At 47.0% G+C, this 20,519-nt stretch overlaps 1 pseudogene; it reads left to right on the top strand.

Annotated features, from left to right (window-relative positions):
- Nucleotides 1-13,181: 13,181 nt before the first annotated feature.
- Nucleotides 13,182-13,300, top strand: LOC145405141 (5S ribosomal RNA; annotated as a pseudogene).
- Nucleotides 13,301-20,519: the final 7,219 nt, after the last annotated feature.

Raw genomic sequence — 20,519 nt, 5'->3', positions numbered from 1 at the left:
CTTACACCCATCGTATGTACTCCCGTACATATGTGACACAGAGTTTGTTATATTTCTAGAGTGCTTTTCCTTGCAGGAAGTGAATATTTCATAGAAAACAGATATTTCTTTGTGAACTGTGAAATCATGGCCCATCATTTTTTGAGTGATGAAGAACTTGATAAGATAATGAACACCACTGGGTGCTAAGAATTAGAGTCCACCTGTCCAGTGCCGGGAGTGCCCTGTTCGGACTGACAGGAAGACATGCTTCCGGTGCATCAAATGTCAGAAGGCTGTCTGCCAGGGGCATTATTACCCTGTCTGTGGTGATTGTTTGTGAGTCCAAGTGCTCATGATTTTGAGAATTGTCAAGGAAAATTCGAACAAATTATTTTTCTCACGGCCATAAATACACCACAAATGACAAAGAGCAACTATTTTGGATTACATACCACTGTGTTTTGCAATTATGAGGTTTCAGTAGTAAAATAATAACATTCACTACTCAAGAAATGACATTTCCTGATAATTGTAAGGTTGTCGGGGTGGGTGGGTGGTCAAAATCACTGGGTAAAGCCTTAGAGAGGTCCAAATACCATGTAGTGTTCAATTTCAAGGGTCTGGGATTGCATGAAAAATTGCCAATCTTCGTACTCCATTTTTTTACTCAAAAAAAAAAAAAGAAAACATTTTTTGTCTACCTCCACCACGGCCCACCGTGAGTTTGTAAGGATTAGAGTGCTATGTGCTGCAGTGCCCATGACCCAGGAGTGTGTGTGCAAGTGCAGAAGTCCGCAGCTCCTGTTTCAAATTTTCCACATATTTTTTTTTTTAGTTACATCAGAATTTTTCCCCATTTTTGAAACTTTTTTTCAAGTTACCACTAAACCTTTAAGATATCATACAAACTCATTTACATAAGGTTCAAATGAAAGTACAAAGCTTGTATTTTTTATATATGTACTTGGTTTTAATAAATTTGGATTTTCACATAGGTGTATGACTTTCCGAAAAATGGGTTTATCAAACCCAGTGTATGTATTAAGATGCAGTAAAATTAGCATATGTATTCTAGGGTTAAGTGTGGTGTTACCCCAGAATTAGTTAAGTGACTTATGCTAAGTGTGACATTGCCCCAGAATTAGTGTAACAGTGATACAGTGACTTAATGTGTGTTGAATATCGGGGCGAGTGAAATTACGGGCAGATGAATAAGGATGAGTGCAGAAACTAAGTTCTGGTGAATCAGACTCACGAGTGACGCCCTTGCAGAAAATCAGTATGACTACTATCCCGAGAAATTCTCTATAGTAAAATATACAAATGTCCATTTCTACCAGGAAACAATAGAGAAAAAGTGTTAGTAATATTCTCCTGCTTGTATTACCATAATCACGTTGAATTCCCAGTGTCCTCCACCCTCCCTTAAGGAATTCCCTCCCAGCAGTCAGTGGTATGTGAGAACCTAGATGAGAAATAGAATCAATTGTCAAAACCCCTTTGCTATCAGAAAATACTAAGTTCGAATCAATAATACTTACTTCCTCTCAATATTACTATAACTCTGTTCTGACCTGCCGCGCATCACCTCTCGTTTCCCACCCCCCGTGTGAGACTCTCCCTGTGCTCCCACGCGCACCGCAATCCTGTATTTCCTATACACCTGTGCACTAAAATTACTGTGTTGGCATCAGTATCTGTTAACCCACCCCGTCCAGTCGACGTATGGGTACGTTGCAACGATTTGCATTTGCCAGTCCCGGTGATGTTCCGGTACGTCGTGCAATTGCAAGGTCCCTAATTTGCACAATTTTCAATTTTTGCGTGTGATTTTTCGTATGTATACACGGGACACCTTCCTCTATTCCTCTACAAGATGCCAAACAGAGACAATGCCTTACACCGCATAACCTCCCCCCTCCCCCCCTCACGCCATTGTCTAGGCAATTCACCTGTTACCAGTGACCTGGCCAGTAAAGATATTCAGGGCCAGAGTGATTCCCCAATCGATGACAATGTGGAGGACAATGTTTACATAGCATTAGGAGAAGAAACAGTCAGAAATAATGATCAGGTAATGTGGCAAAAAAAGGTCAGGTATGGTGATTAGTTAGTGAGTGAAACAATGCTTATAATGCCTTTATTACTGCTTGAAAACCAATATACTCTCATACTACCTATAAATTCGTACCAAGTAAATAAATAAATACTGTTTATGAGTGGATAAAATAGTTACCCTCCCATAGAACTCGTTTTCTTTGGTGTCAGCATGTTAGAAAACCCAGTCAGGTAAGGAGGTACTCGTACCTGGATTGAGTATTTTAAACCTCAGGTGAGCGATTTCTCTATGAATTTCCGATGTTTCTCACCAAAAGCGAAGGTTTTAGCCCAAAAAAAAAAAATCGAAAATACCTCGGGATTGGGGGATGTCGGAGGTGCGAAAAATCTCGGGACGTGACGGGTTAAGCCAGTATCCTGTGAGATACTAATATCCTAGTTAAGGTTTTATTTTTCTGCCACATACTGTGTTGTAATATCTGCTGTTTTTGTCCCGTGTCTGACTGTGGTAAGATACGGGTAAAGGTTATTGCCTGGAGTTTTTGTGTCCTACCTCTCTTTATTGCACTAAGCCCTGGTCTCGAAAGAAGACCCTGCTACACGTTAGGTGTTCTAGGACTGAGGAGTCGGGCCTTTTTCACCTAGCATTACACTGGTGGCCAGCGTTTTTTCTTGACCCGGGCGTAGAAGTGAGGTAGTGAGGAAATATTTGGCAAAATGGCAACTAAACCGCACGTACAGTTATCCAAGTTTGACCCCGACCAGTACGACATACACATCTATCTGGGAATAATCAAACCCTTACTGGATAATGGCTTTGATAATGACCAGCAGAAAATTGTAGTCACACTTCCACTATTGGGCAAAGCGGCAGCGAACATAGCACCGAAAATCGTCCCGGAGCTCACCTGGCGGTTCGTTGTTCAAGCCATTACCCCATCATTAGGGAGAGTGGTGGCTTTATCCCAATTGGATAGTTTTTCATTTGACAGGGATTTAGATAATACCCTGATACAGGCAAGACGCCTAGTTACTGCTGCCTACCCGGAGGCAGATGAGGAAACCCGGGATCAGCATACATTTAACACTCTGCTCAGAGTGCTTCCGAGTGTTGTCAAACAACACTTTACTATCCATGACCCAACTGGAGACATGGATAGAGATGTCCAGCTCATACGGCGCCTCCTGACCGCCTGCCCTACTCCCTAGCAAATTAATGTGGTAAAGAAATTTCCCACTCAACTCCCAACTCCCCTGACCATGCCACATCCGCCCTTGCCTCACACCAGCCCTACCCTGGTGCCCAGCCCGCCTAGGGCACACCCCTCCCGCCGGCATCCCACCGCTCGGGAAAATCCTAATCTGATCCTCGTGAATCCGTGGGAATTCACAGCCTGCAGCTCCTACTGTCCCCTACATGATATACAGGACCAGCTTAAAGCCGCCACAGGACCACAGCCCCGGGTTCACGTAAGGTGTCCTCTTTAGAAGATGAGGCCCCAGAAGATGAACTGGCACTCATGGCCGAGCCCCATTCTGGAGAACAGGAGCAGGAACAGGAGAATGAAAGCCCCAGACAGCTGGATTTTTAGGCCCGTCCCTGCACCAACCCACGGTGGCGGGGGCCATTACCCCTAAGTATCGCCCCCCAGTGTACCACAAGATGAAATCGAATGGTGTGAAGGCCAGACTGCTAGTTGATATGGGAGCAGCCAGGTCCTGCCTTTACAGCCACTATATCTCCCGCCACAAATCGACCTTTGGCCCACTCCGCCCCACTGCCACTCACCGTGTGGACGCGGGGGATGGCCCCCTACCCATCCATGGGGAGACTCGGGCCCTACGGATTGACACCCACCAGCCGGTGTCCACCCGGCATCAATTCATTGTTTTTGACTCCTCCTGCCGGAGCTACGATGGGTATTTAGGATTGGATTTACTCCAAAAACTTGGAGCTACAATTGACTGCCGCTACCAGCAGCTCCAGTTTCGTTCCCCACCCCACCCCACCCAGGCCATTTGCACCTGTACGCCCGGAAGATTCACCCCCTTCCCCCCTCCTGTGCTCCCCTCCTCCTCCCCTCCCTCCACCCCCCTCTCCTCCCCCCGTGCCCCCCCCCACCATCCCTTCTCCCTCATTCCCTGCCGCCATCTCCGCCACTGTTACCATTCCCTCCCACCATGAGGCCTGGGTGCCCCTTAACCAGCCTTCTGGTTCCTCTGTCTTGTTCTCCCCCCTTCTCCCGCCGGGAGCCCTTTCTGCCTGCCTTTTATCTCCCACTTTTCTCCCTCCACACCACTGCCATCCACATAGCCAACCTCACCCCTTCTCCCCTTACTCTCCTTACAGGGCTCGTTATCAGAGAGATGGAGGAAGCCGAGCCCTGTGCCCCAGCCTCCTCCTGCTTCCCTGCCCCCCTACCCTCCTTTCCTGACCATCTCTCCGCCCAGCAGTCAGACACCCTACGTCACCTCCTCCTGGATTTCCAGGACCTGTTTGCAACAGGACCAGCAGACACAGGGCACACCACATACCCGTCACATGAAATTTACACGACGGGCCCACCCATTAGACAGCCTTCCCGACGGAAGAACCCCCGACAAAGGGAGGAAGAGGACCGCCAGGTACGTGAAATGATGGAGGCAGGCGTCATTTCCCCCTCCACCAGCCCTTGGTCCTCCCCCGTCATTCTAGTAAAGAAGAAAGATGGCATGATGCAATTTTTCATTGATTACCGCTGCCTGAACGACGTCACCATCAAAGATGCCACTCCCCTCCCACGAATTGACGATTCTTTAGATCCCCTTTACGGGGTGTCTTGGTTTTCCACCCTCGACCTCCAGTCTGGGTACTGCCAGGTCCCTGTACATCCAGAACACCGAGGCAAGACGGCCTTTTCCACGAGTAACGGCAAACATTACGAATTCAATGTCCTGCCGTTTGGCCTCTGCAACACCCGTGCCACCCTCTCCAGTTTAATGGAATCTGTCCTGAATGGCCTCACTTGGGAGATATGTCTGACCTATTTGGACGACATCATTGTCTTTAGCCAGACCTGGGCTGAACACTTGCAGTGCCTCCGCCAAGTCTTCCTTAGGATTCGCCAGGCAGGCCTCAAGCTCCATCCCTCTAAGTGTGTCCTGGCCGCCAGGACTGTCTCGTTCCTGGGACATGTTATCTCCCAGGCAGGAATCTCCCTGGACCCTGATAAGCTCCGCACCATAGCGGACATACCGCCACCACAGGACGTCCACGGCGTCCGTGCCTTCCTAGGACTCACATCCTACTATCGTCGCTTCATGAAGGGGTTTGCACAAACTGCAAAGTCTCTTCACGATCTGACCAGGAAGGGGGAGCCGTTCATCTGGACTGAAGAAAGGCGAGCTGCCTTCCAACAGCTAAAAGACAAGCTCGTCTCTGCCCCCATCGTGGCCTTTCTCGATTATGCCCTCCCCTTTCGCCTCTACACCGATGTTTCCCTCACCGCCATAGGTGCCGTACTAGCCCAGGTACAAGCTGGTCGGGAACACATCATCGCCTGCGCCAGTCGCACCTTGAATCCAGCCGAGAGGAATTATGCCACGACCAAGCGAGAATGCCTCGGCATAATTTAGGCCCTCCAACATTATACGGCTTACCTTTCAGGGACCCAGGTCACGATTATCACAGACCACCAGTCACTCCAGTGCCTACGCCACTCTGACTCGCATAATGCCCAACTTATCAGGTGGCGCGAAACCCTGGAGGAATTTCAGTATGAAATCTTATACAGGCCCGGAAAACTCCACACCAATGCAGATGCCCTCTCCTGCCTCCCCATCCATGCGGTACAGCCAGATCCAGACCTCCTACAACTATGGCACCACAAGGAGCGGCCCCTCTGGATTCCCGCCCACCTGATCACCAAACTATGCCGACAGGGTGACGACCTCCTAACCCCATCCAGGCATATCCTCCTGACCCCTGATGCGGCGCATGACACCCTGCGCCACCTTCATGCCCATAACGGCATCCACCTGGGCACCAAGAAATTATTACAAGTGTTTAATGACACCTACTGGGCACCAAACCCTTCCACCCTCGCCAAGGAAATCATTCAAAGTTTCCACGCCTGTGCACTGGGAAAAGATACCACCCGGACCGCCGGACCCTCGGGCCACCTTACCGCCCACAAGCCCTGGCAACTCCTGGCGATAGATGTAGTAGGCCCCCTCCCTCCCAAATCTGGATATAAATATGTGATCACCTTTGTGGACACATATTCAAAATTTGTAGTAACCTGCCCAGCTAAAGAGCATCATGCTGTCGCCATCGCCGATGCCCTTCTCCAACATGTGTTCCCTTATTTTGGCATCCCTTAGGCCATCCATTCTGATAATGCCCCTGAATTCTCCGGGAAAATCTGGGAGGAACTCGCCAGAATATTTTGGTATAATGTCTCCCACTCCTCTCCCTACTGGCTGCAGGGGAACGCAGTATGTGAATGTAGCCATCATAATCTCATGAATCAATTACCACACGCATGGAGGCTACGAAAGATGACGAATGGCCGGCTCATGTGAAGATCCTTCAGTGGGGCATGAGTTCCTGCCCCCGAGAAGATGGGGTTTCCCCACATGAAAGAATATTCAGCGAGGCCCCCCTTCTATTACCACTACGTCAGCACCTGCAACCACCTACCTCCGCTCCCACTACAGATCCGTTGCACCTTCTGAAGGGCCAACTGCACCACCTACAAAAAAAGTTTAGACCTCGGCCCCAACACAGCCTCCAACCCCTTCAGCCCAGGCGACACTGTCGTCATCATCCAACTTCCCACCCCCCACAAACTCGCCCCCCACTTCACGGGGCCTCACACAATCACCCGCGTCCCCAACTCCTACCAGGCTGTCGTGGATTATCACGGCACCCCAAGCACCCTCCGAAACCGCCATGTGCACCCTTTCTGCACACCCGCCCCTGCCACCCCAACCCCACACCCCCAACCTCCCCCTGTTCCGGCGCCACCCTCCACTTCCACATACGAGTGCCACATTTCCTCCTTGCCCTCCCCCTTCACCCCCCCTACCACCTCAGAATCCCAGGCCGCCACCACCCCCCGCACCTCACCTGACATCTCACCCGCCATACCAACCTCCCCTCGCTCTCCCTCACCCCTTCCCTCCGCCACCCCACCCTCACAGCTCAGCCCCACGTGTCCCACCCACACCACCACACCCTCACCACAACCCACTACCACTGCCCTTCTCCCACCGCCCCTGCATACGCCCACTCCGACGGCATCACCCCCCACCGTGCCCCCCATTCACACTGCAGCCTGTACAACCCAACCCCGCCCACCCCACATGCCCACTTCCCCACCCACTCCCACCCTCAGAACCACCACCACCCGCTCAGGCCGCTTCTCACGACCACCCACCCGATACACCCATTCTCCTACACCACCCGCCTCCCCACGACTTCACACTGTCATGATACACCAAGCACAAATCCCCTCCACCTACACTCCCAAGAGACTCTAGGCTGCATTACCACGGCACAAAACCCGATCCCTGCCCTCGGTGTCCAGCATACAGCACCACACCACACCAGCAGCAACACCGAGGAAGATGAAAGTGTGACGGGCAGTCTGGGTGCCTACCCTCGGCAGGAACCGCCGGCTCCGTGGACCACGCCACCTGCTGAGCCTCCTCTGCTCCACCCCCACCACCTCCACGCTCTTCCTCACTTGCGATGCGAAGCGGGAAGAGAACCACTCCACTGCTGCCTGGCAGGCCCTTCTACAGCACCTCCAACCTGTGTACGCCACCCACGACACTCACGTATACCACCTCCAGCCACGGGGATGTGACTTTTTCCAGGGGGAGAGTGGTGAAATGCATGATGTACAGCATAGTGCCCCCAGGAACTCACCGACACCCCCACCTGGACCCCACGGAGTAGCCGCAGCCGAGCCAAGGGATGCCATGCGGCAATGGCATAAGTCAGCCCGGGCCGTGCGCCCCTGTAGCACCCAGCTGCCACACCGCCGCCCTAGCAGGAAGATGACACTACCTTCAGGGAGTGGGACCGCCAGATCAGCTCGGGGTAGAGCTGTCTATCCAGCTCCAACTAGCACCCCTCAGGAGATGGCCAATAGCCGCTCCTGCCTTCTACAAGAAGATGCCTTCTCTTTAGGGACGGCCTGTAGCCACCTGTCACTCGTAAGGGAACCGGTGTCTCACCGGCCTGAGGGTAACGAGGAGACGGCCAACAGCCTCTCCCGCCTTCATCAGAAGGTGTCCTTCCTGGGATGGCCGATAGCCTCCCAACACCCCTTCCTGCAGGAGACGGCCGATAGTTGCTCCGAAGGTGTTGTCCCCGAGACGGCCGATAGCTGCTCACCCCTCTGTCAGAAGGAGATGGCCTCCCGCCTACATCAGACGGCCGATAGCCACTCTGAAGTTGCTGCCCCCGAGGCGGCCAGTAGCCACTCACCCTCCCTCCTGCAGGAGACAGCCGGAAGCCGCTCCCACCTTCTTCAGATGGCCGATTGCCGCTCCGAAGGTGTACAGAGGCGTGCTAAGTCCCCCACTCAGGCCATGGCCAATAGCCGGGCCTTGGCGCCCTATAGCTGCACCCTTGGGCAACCACGGCCAATAGACGGGCCCCACGGCCAGAGAGAGGTGTTAGAAGTGTCATCGCCCCAGTGTGAGAGGAGAGCCCGGACCTCCAGCATCGGAGGACCCCAGCAAGGCCCTACAGCTTCCCCTGGCCTCTGCTCCCTATGCCTGGCCCTGGAGAAGACCCATCTGACGGACCCTAGTTCAGGTTGGTGCCGCAGCCCCTCCCTGATGGCGCCCCTTACCTCTGGGGGCCGCAGCCCTCAGTCACTCCAGGCCCTCCCCAGGATGTCTGGGCGTGATCTCTCCATGCCCCCAAGACGGCGTAAGACCTCCACCTCCAGCCGAGATCTGAGCCAGAGATTCCTGGACCTGTTTGGCTCCAGTCCTGAGGGCCACATTCATGTACCTAACCTGGAGACTACGGGCACCTTTGCCACCTGCAGCCCTGGAAGAGAGAGGACGCCCCTGCGAGTCGTCCCATGCCCTCTCGGCACGCCCTCCCTTGGCGGTGCCCCTATTCCGGCAGAGTTGTCACCGGCGTGTCTCCCCGCCGCCCCCGCGATATGAGTGAATTATGTTAAGTGCGGTGTTACCCCAGAATTAGTTAAGTGACTTATGCTAAGTGTGACATTGCCCCAGAATTAGTGTAACAGTGATACAGTGACTTAATGTATGTTGAATATCGGGGCGAGTGAAATCACGGGCGGATGAATAAGGATGAGTGCAGAAACTAAGTTCTGGTGAATCAGACTCACGAGTGACGCCCTTGCAGAAAATCAGTATGACTACTATCCCGAGAAATTCTCTATAGTAAAATATACAAATGTCCTCTGCTACCATGAAACAGTAGAGAAAAAGTTTTAATAATATTCTCCCGCTTGTATTACCATAAAAACGTTGAATTCCCAGTGTCCTCCACCCTCCCTTAAGGAATTCCCTCCCAGCAGTCAGTGTGAATGTGAGAACCTAGACGAGAAATAGAATCAATTGTCAAAACCCCTTTGCTATCAGAAAATACTAAGTTCGAATCAATAATATTTACTCCCTCCCAATATTACCGTACTATTACTCTGTTCTGACCCGCCGCACGTCACCCCTCGTTTCTCCCCCCCCCCCCCCGTGTGAGACTCACTCCCCGCGCTCCTACGCGCACCGCAATTCTGTATTCCCTGTACACCTGTGCACTAGAATTACTGTGTTGGCATCAGTATCTGTTAAGCCAGTATCATGCGAGATACTAATATCCTAGTTAAGGTTTTATTTTTCTGCCACATATTGTGTTGTAATATCTGCTGTTTTTGTCCCGTGTCTGACTGTAGTAATATACGTGTAAGGTTATTGCCTGGAGTTTTTGTGTCCTACCTCTCTATATTGCACTAAGCCCCGGTCTCGAAAGAGGACCCCACTACACGTTAGGTGTTCTAGGACCGAGGAGTCGGGCCTTTTTCACCTAGAATTACAATTGTAAAGGTAGTTTATTGTATTTTTGCATGGTTTAAACCAAATTTACATATCATTACTCATTATTTTTTGTCGAATATTTTTCTATGGCAAGGAATACATTTTTTTTCTTTTCGCCTAACTTCAACTCGTCATTTTGACATTTAGTTTTCTCTGTTCTCCTTTTTTTTTTTAACATACTACGATAAAATACAACTATTCAGCTTTAAAATGACAGCAAAACCAACATTCCATCATGAAAAGTGTATTTACACAGAGGGATCAAAGTAAAGTATTGGGCAGCGAAGTTGCGGGTCAGCGTGAGTGGCTGACTTTAGCACAGACATACTGTAATCTGCTTGGGCCAGAAACCTGATAGGGTTAAGAAGAAGAGAAAGGAAAGAGAGCAGCGATGCACTTCGGCAGTTAACACAAGTTATGGTGGATCAACCATGTACTTATGCAGATAGTAAAATTGATTCAGATAATGACTCAAATGACTTGTCTCCTAAAACAGAGCAAAATGCTATTCTTCCTGGGGCAAAATCAGTCAAACGAGTCTTTAATCAAATGAGAATAAAGCTTCCTACAATTGCAAAGGAATGTGACACAAGGGGTTTTGTCAGATCGAGTAGGTGCTGGAATTTGTTCAGCTTTATTGCATGATATTGGGATAACTGATGAACTGATACAACAGCAGTAGTATAATGCAGCAAAAGTAGACAAGAGTGTAGGGAGCAACTTTCAACAAATAAAAATTCAGTTCCAGATTCGGGTATTGGTCTCTGTTTTAATGGTAGAATTGACCTTATTATGTTATGGAAAAAGAAGCAACAAGGTTTGCTCCACAAGAGTAAAAGAGGAGCACATTGTTCTGTTGGCTGAACCAGGTTCAACTTTAATTGGTCATGTTACTCCAGTCTCAAGTAAAGCTGTTGCTATAGCAGAGAGCATTTATGGGTATCTTCCTTCATCTGGTATTGATCAAGACATAATTATTGCCATTAGGTGTGATGGAACTGCCATTAACACCGGTGGTAAAGAGGGCATTGTAAGAACACTAGAGCAACATCATAAGAAGCCTCTGCAATGGTACATCTGCTTATTGCATACTAATGAATTGTCTCTCTGCCTTTGTTAATCAAGCTTGTTGGGGTAACACATGGATCCAGAGCATCCTCAGGACCAGCTGGAAGTTTGCTAACGGAATGCAATACTTTAGTTGTAGATTTTGAGCCAATACCTGGTCCTGCATTACCACAAATGGACTTAGTTCAGTACCGACCAAAAATTTATGTATGAAATGTATGGAACAGTCACTACTGGACACTGTGGTGAAGATCTGGCAAACCTCTGTCCTGGTCCTCTAGTTCATTCTCACTGGTTAACAACTTCTTGTAGACTGATGAGACTGTATACTGGAACCAAAGATCCTTCAGTCACTTTAGTTACATTAGTTGAGTATGTTGTGAAAGGTTATGTTCCAGTCTGGTTTGCAATATAATCAAGGCCATCATGTTTTTATGGTTCTCGCCATCTTTGGAAACTATATGTTCAGCAACTAGATATGTGTCTGATCATCTTCTTGACATTGTCAGTAATGTAATCAGTTGCAATGCATTCTTCACCCACAGTGAGAACATTCTGCTGGCAATGCTAAAGGATGAATGCCCACAAATTCAAGAACTGGCTATTTGAAGAATACTTCTTGCCAGATCATCATTTACTCAGACTTCTTAGATCAGGCAGTTCAAAGTGCCTGAGATTAGTTTGGAAACCACCCACTATAGCCTACTGATATGAGCCTAAGTTGGCAAAATGAACCTCGTTTGGAGCCATGTGTACTGAAAGGCATACCAGAAGATAAACTGTGGCAAGATAAGACCTTCCACCTTTAGAAGAGAAACATCGATTTCATTTTTCAAGCTTTTCTTGCTGCATGCAAGCAGTTGAGCTTGAAATCAAGCTAGTTACTGAAGCTTCAAGTTCAGTTCATGGTCAAGAACGAAGGCATGGTTACATTAAAGCAAAACTGGCGTCCCAGAATGCAATGTCTTCTTTCGATACAAAGTCTGATTATCAAGTAATGTAACTGTGTAAGACACAACAAAACCGTGCTCACATATGGATGAATGGTGGGTGGGCATGGGTGGAATTCGACATGCAGCCACCTCCTCATGGTGCATTCTGGGTAATTTAACCCGCCCCATCCTGGCTGATTTCTCACCAGTGACCCCTCCCCAGTCCTGGCAGATTTTCATTTTTTTTTGGGGGAGGGGTGCTCAAACCTCCGCTTTTAATGAGAAAAAATGGAAAATACCAAAATAAGCACATACCTGAGCTTATAAGTGCACTATACAGGTCTCCCTCCGAACACCTGGTACATTCTTCTCTGGGCACATGCTGCTGCTGTCACGTTTTCTATTGTAGTGGTAACTATTGCAAACCATTCAGAATAGGTAGATATTTGTTCATTTGTTATGAATTAATATGTAGTACAAGTATATACTGGTTTTCACACAATAATATAGGCAACATAAGCGTTGTTTCACTCACCGAACACATCAAAATCGCCAAATTCTTGCACAATTGACTCACTATGATGTTGTTTCAACATACATGCTAGTTTTCAACTTACATTACTCGTTTCCACAAACATCATACCATTTTCCACCTGATATAACTGTTATCACATATTTGCAGGCCTTACTATTATAGTGAGCGTCATATATCGCAAGCACACACAGTATCAGTAATGTACTAAGGTGTCACTGCTAACAGGTGAGTTGCCAAGGCAATGGTGTGCGGGGGTCAGGCAGTGTCGCCGCTAGGCGGCTTGTAGAGGAAGGTACCCCTCACATACCAACCAAAAATCACCCGCAAAGCTTGAAAATTGTGCAAATGATGGACCTCGCAATTGCAGAACATACTGGTACGTTGTCGGGATTGAGCACGAAAATATGTTGTGAAATACCCATAGGTCATCGGGATGTCATGCGATAAGCAAAACATCCTGCTAAATTAACAAAGAGCTGCATATAAAGAAGAGGACACATAAGTAGTAATTTTTAATGTTTGTGTATATATATATATATAGTAACGGCCATGCCACGTTGAGTACACCGCTTCCTGTCCGATCAGCGAAGTTAAGCAAAGTTCGGTCTGGTTAGTACTTGGATGGGTGACCGCCTGGGAACACCAGATGCTGTTGGCATCCCTACGTGTCAAGTGGGGTTGGTGGAGGATTAGTGCCCCTCCCTGTAAAACAATTATATATATAATTATTTCAAAGCCTTTGGGGCCAGTGAAGATTATGAGACAGAGAGACCAAATTTTTATGAGAAGTTACTGACGTGATGCTACAACTTTTAAGCACCAATGGCTAATGAATAAATGAAACAATGCCTTTTCACTCCACCCTAATACATACATATATATATATATATATATATATATATATATATATATATATATATATATATATATATATATATATATATATATATATATATATATATATATATATATATATATATATATATATATATATATATATATATATATATATATATATATATATATATATATATATATATATATATATATGTGTACATTGATATATATATATATATATATACATGAATATATATATATATATATATATATATATATATATATATATATATATATATATATATATATATATATATATATATATATATATACAATATATATATATATATATATATATATATATATATATATATATATATATATATATATATAAGTAATCCCCTTACTATCCGGACGCCCACTTTCCGGACATCCCCACTTACCGGATATTTTGGTCCCAGGATCCAGTGTTCCCAAAATGGCCCAAAAATCGTTAAAAAATAAAAAAAATCCGACATTTTTTCCCCCGTAACTTGAACTCGGCGCGCATGGCGCAGACCAGCTGTGTTCTGGTGCGTCGTTCCGCTGCCATCCGCTAGAGCGCCCCTGCATCCTCACCACTTACTGTCCATCTCTTGTTGTGAGTGCACGCTCATCATCATGGCTGCCCACGTGCTCACTTTTGTGGTGGTGCCTTACCTACTGCAGGCTTTGCTGCTGCTCTCATGCCTCTTGTTAGTGTGTGTCATGATTGCCCTGCCGCCTGAGAAGAGGAAGAGAGTGGTTTTGACTCTGGAGAAGAAGAAGGAGATATTGGACAAGGTGGACAATGGATGGTCAACCTCACGCATCCTCCGTGAGTTCAACCTGGCCCGATATACTTTGTTTGATATCGAGAGATCCTGCGACAAACTCTTGCAGTACATGGCTGACTTCTCGTCGAAGAACAAACGCAACATGGAGAGGAAGATGATTTTTACTCCCCGGTATGCTGAAGTCGACTGCTCCAAGTTGCTTTGGTATCGACAGCAACGTGCTGCTGGTGTGCTGGTCGGTGGCATGGAGCTGAAGGCTGCTGCTGAGAAGTTCACAAGGCTTCACAACGCCCCAGACTTCAAGGCATCCGAGGGTTGGCTCTTCGCATTCAAGTTACGACATGGCCTTACCAATCGTAAGGCCTATGACAAAGCTTTGGATGCCAACAAGGATGGAGTAGAGGAGTTTTGGCACAAGGTGAAGCACTTGATCGACAGGGAGGGCCTCACTCTCGGTCAAGTCTACAATGCTGACGAAACTGGTTTATTCTATCGCTCTTTGCCAACGAACACTCTAGCCGAGGAGACGGAGAAGCGTGTACCTGGCCGCAAGCTCTCCAAGCAACGGATATCTGCTTTGTGTTGTGCCAATGCTAATGGCATGCACCAGCTTAAGCCCATTATTGTTGGCTGTGCAAAGCAGCCTCGGTGTCTTCGTGGGGAGATGGATGTCCTTCCTGTCGTTTGGTACCATTCTTTGAAGGTATGGTACACTGCCCACATCATCAAAGACTGGTTCCACCGCCATTTCGCCAAGGAGATCATCCATTACCAGACGAAGACACTGGGAATCCCGTGCAACCAGGTAAAGGCCCTCCTTCTCCTCGACAATGCACCTGCTCACCCACGCAACAAGGACTTGGTAGCTGAGAATGGGCGCATTAGGTGCATGTTTATGCCACCTAATACGACTGCCCTCATCCAACCAATGGACCAAGGAGTGATCATGGCAACGAAGAGGCTGTACTGACAAAAGTTCCTGGACGAGGGGATGGTTGTTCTCGAGGACAAGGATGAGCGCAGAGAGGGACGGGACACGCGAGGCCAGCTGACTTTGGAAAACCTTCACTGCTAGAATATCAAGTCTGCAATCTACAACTGGGCCAGTGCATGGAATGAAATCCCTGCCAAGACTCTAGAAAATGGTTGATCTCATCTGCTTCTCGGAACGGATGTTGAGCACGATTTCCTAGGTTTTGACGTGGACGACATCCATGCACATCTACGTGTGCATGGCGACGATGTTGATGTGGACAAAGTGCATGAGTGGTTGGATGACAACGAGGGCGATCCTGGGTATCAGACCACGTCTGATATCGAGATCGCATCTTCAGTTCCATGTGTCAGTGCCCAGCTTGAAGATTCCAACAAGGACGGCGACGATGATGTGGACTCCTCTCAGCGTGACACTACTCCAGCCATTCCCAAGCTGAGCACACTCCGGGAACACGTACAGTTCATTCTCGACTACCTGGAACACCCAGACTGCGACAGGGAGGTGGGATCCTTGTGGAGGAAGTGCGTGCTTTCAGGCAGCACATCATTAATCACCAAAATCGTCGTTCCTTCCATCAATCAACCATTGACAGCTTTTTCAGACCCGTGACCCCTGCTGTGCCCAGCCCTGGCTCCACACCATTGCCTCCCCAAGACAGGCCCTCATCCTCCGAGCCACAGCCCAGCACATCAGGCACGGTGGAGTCACCACTGGATGTGAGTTTGTGCCTGTCTTCAGAGTCGTCTGCAGTGGGTAGTCCATCACCATGACCTAGTGATGCACCCCTAGGCCACCTGCTTCAGCTACTCTCAGACTCTGACAGTGATTAAATGACAAGAACTCTCCACTAGACCATACAGGAATTTACGGTGTTGTGCAGTGAAGAAAACAGTGCGTAGTGTTATGAAATTAGAATTGTGAGTGCATCGACTAAAGTGCAGAGTGCAACACGGATTTTATTGACGTTCAATGGAGCGCAAATTAGATTAGAGTGTGTAATGTTAAGAAAATGGATTTATGAGTGCAAAGACTTAAGTGCAGAGTGCAACGCTTATTTCATTAAGGTGCAATGGAGCGCAAGTAAGACTGGAGTGTGCAGTGTTAAGAGAATGGAATTCTGAGTGCAAATGACTAAGTTCAGTGCAAGACTTCATATACAATGTACTGGAGATGCTTCAGGTACTCATTTTTACTGTCAGAGTCTGAGAGGAGGCGGGTTATTCATTGAGATGGCCAGGGACTTGTTGTAAATACCTAGAATGTTTCATATTGTACTTACCTCTAAAACCTCATTTCACTCTTTTATGTCCCTTATTGGTGTGAATAGGGTCTTAGGTGCTATGCATGTGCAGTAGGGAGGTGTTTTTCTGAGTTAGACTAGGTTAGGGTCCATAAGTACCAGTCCAGGAGCCAAGGACTTGTAAGTACCCAGAATGTTTAATATTGTATAAACTCACCTCTAAAACCTCATTCTCTGGTTCTTTTGCATTTATTTCAGTCTTTTATGTCCCAATAAACCTCTAAAACCTCATTCTCTGGTTCTTTTGCATTTATTTCAGTCTTTTATGTCCCGTATTGGTGTGATTTGGGTCTTAAATAGGTGCTATGCATATCCAGAGGGAGTTGTATAGGTGTTTTTCTGAGTCAGGGTAGAATAGGGTCCATAAGTCCGGACGGGACCACTTTCCAGACATGCTTTTGGCTCTGTTACATCGGAAAGTGGAGGGATTACCGTATCTATATATATATATATATATATATATATATATATATATATATATATATATATATATGAGCCTCTGTGGTACAGTGGTAAAGTGTGCATTTTCGTGCACTGAAGAACGAGGGTTCGCGCCCCGCCAGGGTAATAAACTTTGGGAGCGTTCTTCAGGCCACGTACTGCATTAGCAGACACAAGGGGTGCTGTACTTGAACCAGTGTCACATACTATATAATATGCTTGCACCCAGTCGGCTTTCGCGGGCCGATTACACATGGTTCACAGACTACACACACATCCAAAGCCACTCCAACACTACAGTTACACTTACAAGGACTTCTCACCCTACATACAATCTCTACTAGACAGCCTAAGCCACTCGATAGAGATACATTGGCTATATCGTCCCCACTTTGGTGAGGATAGGTCGGTCTTGCAGTGGACACAGCAACTGCTGATGAGATGAGATTATATATATATATAAATATATACATATATATATATATATATATATATATATATATATATATATATATATATATATATATATAGGGAGGTATGTCTCACCACTACCTGGTGGAGGGAAAGTTGAGAGTTAGGAGAGCTAGGTGTGGCAGGGAGGTTTTGAAAGTGAGTGAGTTGGATAAAAGGGAGAAAATGATAAAATATCAGGAGAGATTGAAAGGTGAGTGGAATGCAGTGAAAGATCAAGAGAAGGGCAGTATGGAGGTGGAATGGCAGTTGTTTAGGAGTGCTGTGGTGGGGCATGCAGAAGAGGTGTTTGGTTAGAGACGAGTGGGTGGTGGTGTAAGAAAGAGAAGTGAATGATGGTGCAAGGAAATAAGTATGGCTGTGGCTGAGAAGCGACGTGCACATAAAGTGTGGCTGCAGAGGAAGGATGAGGTGTCATATGAGAGGTATAAGGAAATGAGAAATAGGGCAAGAAGGGCTGTGCGTGATGCTAAAGTGGCAGCAGATGAGAGGTGGGGTAGGCGGTTGACTGAGAATTTTTAACAGAATAAGAAAATGTTTTGGAAGGAAGTGCAAAGGGTGCAAAAGGGAGATACGGGAAGGAAGAGCGAGTAAAAGCAGAGGATTGAAGGCTGTTAACTGAGATGGATGCAGTGAGGAAGAGATGAGCTGAGTATTTTGAAAAACTGTTAAATGTAGAGGGGAAAAGGGAGGCTGAGACTGTGGCAGATGGAAGGGTACAAGGAATAATTGTGTTGGGAGAGTTGAATGATTCTTTGATCACGATGGAGGAAGAGCAGGAGACAGTAAAGGAGATGAAAACAGGGAAAGCTGCAGGTATGGATGGGTGTGCTGTGGAATACCTGAAAGGTGGTGGAGTGACTATTGTTGAGTGGTTAGTAAGATTGTTGAAAGTGTATTTTGTGAGAGGTATGGTGACAGTCGTCTGGGCAGGTGCTTGTGTGGTTCTGATGTATAAAGATAAGGGTGATAGGTATGAACGTACTTGCTTTAGGGATATAAGTATGTTGAATGTTGTAGGCAAGGTGTACGGGAGAGTGTTAATTAAAAGAGTTAGAGGGGATACAGAGGGAGTGATTGGTGATGAGCAGTGTGGCTTTAGGAGAGGGAGGAGATACGAGGATCAGATGTTTGCTGTGAGACAGGTGTGCGGAAAGTATTTAGTGAAAGGGAAGGATGTTTTGGGGGCGTTCATGGATTTAGTGAAAGCATATGATAGAATTGATAGGGAGGCTTTGTGGACTGTTTTAAGATTGTATGGACTTGATTGTAGGTTGCTAAAAGGAGCAAAAACTTTTATGTAAATAGTAAAGCGTGTGTAAGAGTGGGAAATACTGTTAGTGATTGGTTTCCTGTGAGAGTGGGACTGCAGCAAGGATGTGTGATGTCATCTTGGTTATTTAATAATTATATGCATGGCGTTGTAAGGGAGGTGATTGCAAGAGTGCTAGGTGGAGGTTTGAGTCTGGTGAATGCTAATGGAAGAGAGTGGAATCTGATCAGCCGCTGTTTGCAGATGATACTGCACTGGTGGCTGATTGAGAGGAGAGATTGAGACAGTTGGCAGAAGAGTTTGGAAGGGTGTGTGAAAAGAAATTGAGAGTAAATGAGAATCAGAGTAAAGTGATGAAGTGTACGAAGTTGGTTGATGGTAGGAGGAGGAATATAGTTTTGAGTGGTGAGTTGCTTGAAGAAGTAGAGTATTTTATTGTCAGTATTTAGGGTCACATGTTGCTGTGGAGGGAAGAATAGATGCAGAAGTGAAATTTAGAATAAATGAAGTAGGAAAGGTGCTGGAAGAAATGAAAAAATGTTTAGATATCGTTTATTTAGAATAGATGTAAAGAGAAGGCTGTATGAGGGTGTTGTGGTACCGACTAGATTATATGGGGCTGAAACGTGGAATGAGGATGTAGCAGAGAGGAAAACTTTGAATGTAATGGAGATGAATGTATGAGGAGTATGTGTGGAGTGACACATATGAATCGAGTGAGAAATGATGAGATGTGAAGGAGAACTGGAGTTGTACAGGAGATGGCTGATCATGTTGAGCAGAGGGTGTTGCGATGGTTTGGGCATATGGAGAGAATGGAGGATGAGCGATTGGTGAAAAAGATAACAGGATTGGACATGAGAGGTGTAAGGCTGAGAGGAAGACCACGAATAGGATGGATGGACAGTGTGAAGAGAGCATTGGATGTGAGAAGGATGTCTGTTGGGCTAGGAAGAATGGCTGCACGTGATAGGAATGATTGGAGGGAAATTGTGAATGTGTAAATGATGACGCAGCCCTGAGGGGATATTCTCCCTCATTTGGTCTGATCAGCTGATCAGGTCAGGTGCTGGTAAGGGGATGGGTCCATTATGATGTGGCAGGGGTAAACCAGCTCTGCTGTCAGGCCCCACTGCAGATATTGCTAGTTGCATTGTGCAGTTGACCCTCGTGTGGTGTGGTGTGGTGTGGATCTGTCCCTTCTCCCCTTGGGGCTAAGATGTGAGTGAATGTGTGTGTGTGTGTGTGTGTGTGTGTGTGTGTGTGTGTATGAGTAAATTGGGAGTGTGTCATCCTGTTTCAGCTACCTCCCTTTCTCTGGGGGAAGCAGCCTACTGTAGGTGTATAGTAATAGTATTATATACTCATATATATATTTATAACAGAACAAAAGAATGAAAAACAAATGAATAAAAAATAATCCATACACCAGATTGCTGGCGTCCTCCATTCATAAAAAATCTGTAATTGTTGGACCTTAACAGCTGTAGGCTGAAGTTTGGGGGGAAATAGCTCTGGGGAAGTGAGTTCCAGAGAGATGCAGTTTGGGGAATAAAAGACTTCTGATAGGCGGAAGTTCTGCAATATGGCTGTGTGACATTCCAGTCATGAGCACTACCAGATGCCCATATAGCACGAGGGAAGGTACGGAGAGATGGCACGATGGACTCAACATTGTCTGAGTATTTGCCATCTTTGAAATAAGGGAACATTCCTTCTTTGCTGCAGGGGAGGTAGTTTATT

The sequence above is a fragment of the Coenobita brevimanus genome, chromosome 65, assembly GCF_032717465.1.
Source record: "Coenobita brevimanus isolate Jiangsu-jjx chromosome 65, ASM3271746v2, whole genome shotgun sequence".
Taxonomy (NCBI): domain Eukaryota; kingdom Metazoa; phylum Arthropoda; class Malacostraca; order Decapoda; family Coenobitidae; genus Coenobita; species Coenobita brevimanus.
This window is presented reverse-complemented; position numbering and strand designations above follow the sequence as displayed.